Genomic DNA, 5,512 nt, shown 5'->3' on the forward strand with positions numbered 1-5,512 from the left:
GTAGGTGCCACTATTACATAGCTTTGGCAAGGTTAATTCTTTGTCAATTATTCTTTGCACTGGTGTGTGTGTGCGTATGTGTGTGTGTGTGTGTGTGTGTGTGTGTGTATGCATACCCCCATCTTCCCACACACGTATATGGATATGTGCTTCCTTTTTAACAAATTCATTGGCTGGGATGCTTGAGCCACTGTTCCCGCTTGCTTTCTGTACTGATCGCTCCACATCGGTGCAGAGGGAACTTGCACACGCTTGCCCCGCTATATGCGTCTTTTATTTAACCAATCTCATACTGATGAATATTTAGGTTGTGTCCATTATTTTGCTACTTTAAATCATGTTGCAAGTTAGCATCCGTGTACATATGTCCTTGCACCATGCATACACACTTCTATGGGATGAGTTCCTTGAAAGGGAATTACTAAGTCTGGGATCTGTGCATTTTGCATTTTGATAGCTTCTATACTCATAAGTGAGATGGGAACAATAAAACCTAATTGCTACTGAACATCTTTATGGCCTGCAATCAGTTTGTTGGAGAAAAATAGCCTTAAGAGCCAGCATTTGTGATGATGGTGAGAAGTCCTATTAAAGGAAAAGGCTAAGGTAATAGAATCACCAGGCGGCAGACACCAGGAAGCCTGGGGGAAATCACTTAAACTTGAGCAAATAACAATGACTTACAGTGGGTTATGGTCATTCTGGCCCTTCTGGCTGAAAAAGTAAACAATTTGGAAACCAGGAGCCTCCTCTGGGGTATATTTGCTGCTAAAATCTGTTTCATAGGTGTGGAGGAGGAAAAATAATTTTTACTCCTCCCTTCTAGGTTCTTGGCTGAGGCCTCCCTATATTAAAAGATTAACAGGACAAAAACAAAGAAAGGTTCATAACATGTATATTTCCTGTATACATGGGAGAGACCCGGGGAAAACTGAGTAACTCCCCAAAATGGCCCAAGCCTTCAAAATTAAATAACATCTCCAGCTAAAGACAGATGTTGGGATTGGGGATCCGGTAATGGCACGGCGTGGGGGGGGTGGGGTTACCCAGAAAAACGCAGTAAACAAGAGTATGATTGTTATGCAGATTTAAATCCATGCTTTCTCCATTCATATGAGTTTCTAGAGATTTAGTCGTCTTTTTCCTGGTGCGGAGTGGAAGACACCCTTACAGATGGAGATTTCCCTTATGCATGTAAATGTCTCTTACAGTAGTAGAGTCGCTGACATCCAGGAGAGATATTTGAGACGAGGTATCTCTTACACATATGAGAGAAGTAGATTTTTCTCTAAGAGCAAAGATAGACTCTGAGAACACCAGGACAGAGCATATAAAATTTATTTTTTTGTGTGTCATTTCTCTGCTTAATCCACAAGGTGAAATAGAAGGCTCTGGGAATTTGCAGAATAAATATTTAGGGTTCTATAGCAAGTCTGACTTTTTGGCTTGCCTCAAAGTAGGTTTACGTGCTTTTTAGACAAGGCTTACCACGACTGCAGCTGTAGGTGGCTTGCTTTCTGACTCTATAGCAATCACTCGGCTGCTTGCTGACACCCTTGACCTTGAATTTGGCTTTGGATCTCTCCAGTTCACAGCACTGTGTACTTTATATTTAGAATATTTTTGGTTTTTGAGACATATATAGGAAGAGTGATCTCATTCCAATATTTAGATACGTGAGAAATTTGGAGCATTTTAAGCAGATGCAAATAGACGTTTGAGATTGTGGTGTTTGATACTATTTCAATTTTAGTTATCATGTATATGACTTCCTTTACCCTTTTTTGATCCAGAGATTTTCAAAGTCAAAATTAATTTCACGTCTGACACCGTGGATTTGTGGAATAGTTACATATAATTAAAAGTCGATTCAGGTGAAGGGTCATTTGTGTTGTACATTAAGCATAATTAATACGTAACATTTTCCTACCTCTAGATGAAGCCCTGTTTGAAATATTTTTTTTCTTCCATGTTATTTTTCAACAATTTTATATGGAAAGCAAATTAAGAAACAGTAAAAAAAAAGACCCAGACAGTCACTGAGAGTAACCTCTCAGGCCACTTTTTATTACTTAGAGAGCTGCTGGGCATTTAGAACATTGAGTGAGTATCTCCCAGCTAACAAAATAGTCTTAGAGAAGTCATTTGGAGCTTAGTTTGGGCTAACGAACTTTTCTTGGCCATCAAAGCAGCTGTCAAGAAGGCAGCTATATACCGTGGGTAAAATAGCCATTTATGAACCAGTCTGATAGCCTAGTAGTCTATTAGGGGACTGTAGGTTCAGAGTTGATATTAGGCTGTTAGCCATAGTAACTGCTTTCTATGTGGAAAGAAAAAGTCTAGGTATGATGGCTGCCGTTCAATGGCAAGGGCATCTTCTCCACCTGACCCTCCCCCTCTCTCAGGCTATTTCTTGAAAGGAGACAGTGCAGTGCTTAGAACGAACCCCCATTTGTGAATCACCAGGTTAGTCTATAATTTTCACAATAAATGACTAAATGAGTACTTCAAAGCTAATGTATTTGAAAGCTTTTGTACCTTGAGCTCAATGGGAAATGCTTTAGGAATAGGCCTTTCAATCACTTAAAAGATTTTTCTGCTGTAGGAATAACTGGATGCTAGTGGAAAGAGATTAGGAAAAAGAAAAAAAGTCACTGCACATTTGGAGCTTGTCCACTTCAGCGCAGTCCCAAATATAGTGTATTACAAGCTTAGCTTGGGCTTCAAGACATAGACTGGTGAAATGGATAACCAAACATATGGGTAGTGTGTGCGTTAGGCCCGCATTAATGCTAGCAGTGCTGTCGACTAGAACTTTCTGCCATGATAGAATGCTCTGGGTTTGTGTCATCCAATATGATAGATGGCCACTAGCCACGTGGGGCTGTGGAGCACTTGAAACGTAGCTAGTATGGGCAAGGAACGGAACCTTAAATTCTATTGAACTTTAATTGATTTACATGTCCATGGCCACGTAATCTTGATGTCACAGTATTGCACAGCACAGGTAGACCTTAGATACTTAAGAATTCAGAGTCGGGAGGAAATACTTGGATTATAGTAAGAAGAGAAGGTTTTCTAGGGCTTGGAGACTTCATAGAGAGGAGGGGAGGGTTAGGCGAGGCCGGAATGTTCAAATTTGCTCATAAAATACCTAGTGGCTTGGGTGAAGCATGTGGCTCCTATAGGAAAGTGGTGGGAAATAAGGGAGATTGATGGGGATTTGTGGAGGGCCTTGAGTATCAGTGTCAAAATTAATCCTGAAGGCAATAGGGAACCCATAAGATAATACCTGTCAACTGTGACATAGTATGCAAATACCGTACTCGTAGCCGAAGGCTTTCCCATAGAATGAGTGCTTGAGGAAGATTCAACTGGCATGAAAGAGAGAGAGAGAAATGAGAGGGGATAGAAGACTCCAGACACAGCTGGTTGAGTATTAGCAGCTTCAGTCTGCAATCTAAGGAGCTGGGTTGGGGCAGGAGTTAGAGTAGAAAAGTCTGGCTGGCAGAGCAGCTTTATGGAATGAATCAATGAGATTTAGTGACCGGATACTCAAGAATCATTCATTCAGCAAATAGCTATTGAACCTGTCCCACGTGCCAGGCTCTGAGCTCGACTTGGGGATACCTCAGTGAAAGAACAGGTAAAAATCCTTGCCCTAGTGGAGCCTACAGTCTAGTGAGGATTGATGTTTTGTGATTGACAAGAAGCTGTTACTGTTGATTCAAGAGGAAATTCAGGTGAATCCTGTTGGATGTGGGCAATGAGCTCACTGTCGGATACCAGGCCAAGGAAGCCAATGAAGTAGGCATGTACGCCCATGCTACATACAACGCTTCATGCTTTTTCACCCTTCTTGAAGGCAGTCAGACAATAACTTGTCCGAGTCAGTAAATCTTAGCCAGGTAGAGAAGGTGTCTCCATTGTGCCTTTCCTGTGAATTGCCACCCGGATGCCTTCCCTGCTTGCCCCAACTGCCCAGCCCCAGCCTCCACCCTGCCGACACCTTCCACCCCTTGCAGCCTCTTTGTGGCTGCCACCTCATCTTCCTAAAGCACATTCACATCACTTTGTACCTCCTACCCCCCTCCTCTCCCTTTCTTCTGACCTTGGTTTATCATGGCAACCAACGGCTCTCATGATCTGAAGTCCACGTGCCCTCTAATTCCTTGTAGCTGACTTTCCACCCAAAGTGTAGTATGTGTGTTTCTGAACTGCCTTGAACTTGCACATGATGTGTTTACTTGGGGTGTTTTCTCTCTTTCTGATAGCCCAGTGCTTCCCCTTCCCCCACAGCTTCCCATCGAGGCTTTTCTTGCAAATTCCAGTTCTCGATGAAGCTTTTCCCTGACCTCATCCCAGACTTACCAACTTAGGATCTCAGAGGGCTAGAAGTTTGTATCTTTTATGGCATCTTGTGTAATGTCCTGTCCGTAGTAGTTGCTTTATATATGTTGGAGTTGAAAGAGGTAACCTATGTTTATTCTGTGAGAGACAAATGGAGAGAGAGCCAGAACTCAAGCTAAAATGGGAAGCTGGCATGACCTTGATATTAGAAGTCAACAAAGCACCTGTAACAAAAAATAAAACCCCAAATGATAGACTAATGTTGGTTGTTAATAGAGATATGAAAATCTGAAACAAAATATGAGAGTGCCCAATTTAACAGCATTAAAGAATAATTGATTGGACTGGTCAGCATGGTTAAGCTGGGGACTGAACTGATTAATGCATTATATTGATCAGACAAAAGAGAGAATCCCCATGTAGCTGTAGATGTTCAGTAGGCAGTCTACAGATCCCAAACCCTCCTTCTCACAATCTCTTAACAAACTAGGAAGAGAAGGGGACTTTGTTTTTGTTTTTGTTTTTGTTTTAAGTAGGCTTTATGCCCAAGAGCAGAGCCCAATGTGGGGCTTGAACTCACAACCCTGAGATCAAGACCTGGCCCGAGATCAAGAGTCACATGCTTAACCGACTGAGCCACCCCGGTGTCCTGAGGAGACTTCTTAAACAAGAGAAAGATTATCTTTTACAAACCAATATCTGGCAATAAAGTCAATGGGGATCCCTATGAAAACNTTTTGAATCAATACAAGCTTTTGGAAAATCAATTAGGTGGTCTGTTTCACAAACCATCAAAATATTCATACCCTGTAACTCAGGCATTTACTTCTCGGAAATTCTCCTAAGGCAGGAAATACGGTGTTGACAGAGGTATGAACAGTTAGTATAGCATTGTTTAGAAGAGTCAGAAATGACAACAGTCGAAGTGTCTCTCAATGGGAAAATAGGTAAGACTATTATGGGGTATCCCTGCAGTGGAATATAATTAGTCATTAGAAACGTTTAAGGCTTTTGATGCAATGAGAATGCTCTTGTATTGAATTAGAATGATACAAATTGTATTTAAACATTTCCTTACCCGTGTATAAAAATCTGCCTTGTCTCTTGGTGGTAGAGTTAGAAATCATTGTTCTTTTCTTTGGTTCAAATCTCCTCCAACACT

General features: G+C 41.5%; 1 protein-coding gene across 1 annotated transcript in view; it reads left to right on the plus strand.

Moving 5' to 3' along the window:
* CTPS2 (CTP synthase 2) overlaps nt 1–5,512 on the plus strand; it is an 83,747-nt gene that overhangs the window by 37,044 nt on the left and 41,191 nt on the right. The gene's annotated exons all lie outside the window — the stretch shown is intronic.

The sequence above is a fragment of the Crocuta crocuta genome, unplaced genomic scaffold (genome assembly GCF_008692635.1).
Source record: "Crocuta crocuta isolate KB4526 unplaced genomic scaffold, BGI_CrCroc_1.0 scaffold657, whole genome shotgun sequence".
Lineage (NCBI taxonomy): Eukaryota > Metazoa > Chordata > Mammalia > Carnivora > Hyaenidae > Crocuta > Crocuta crocuta.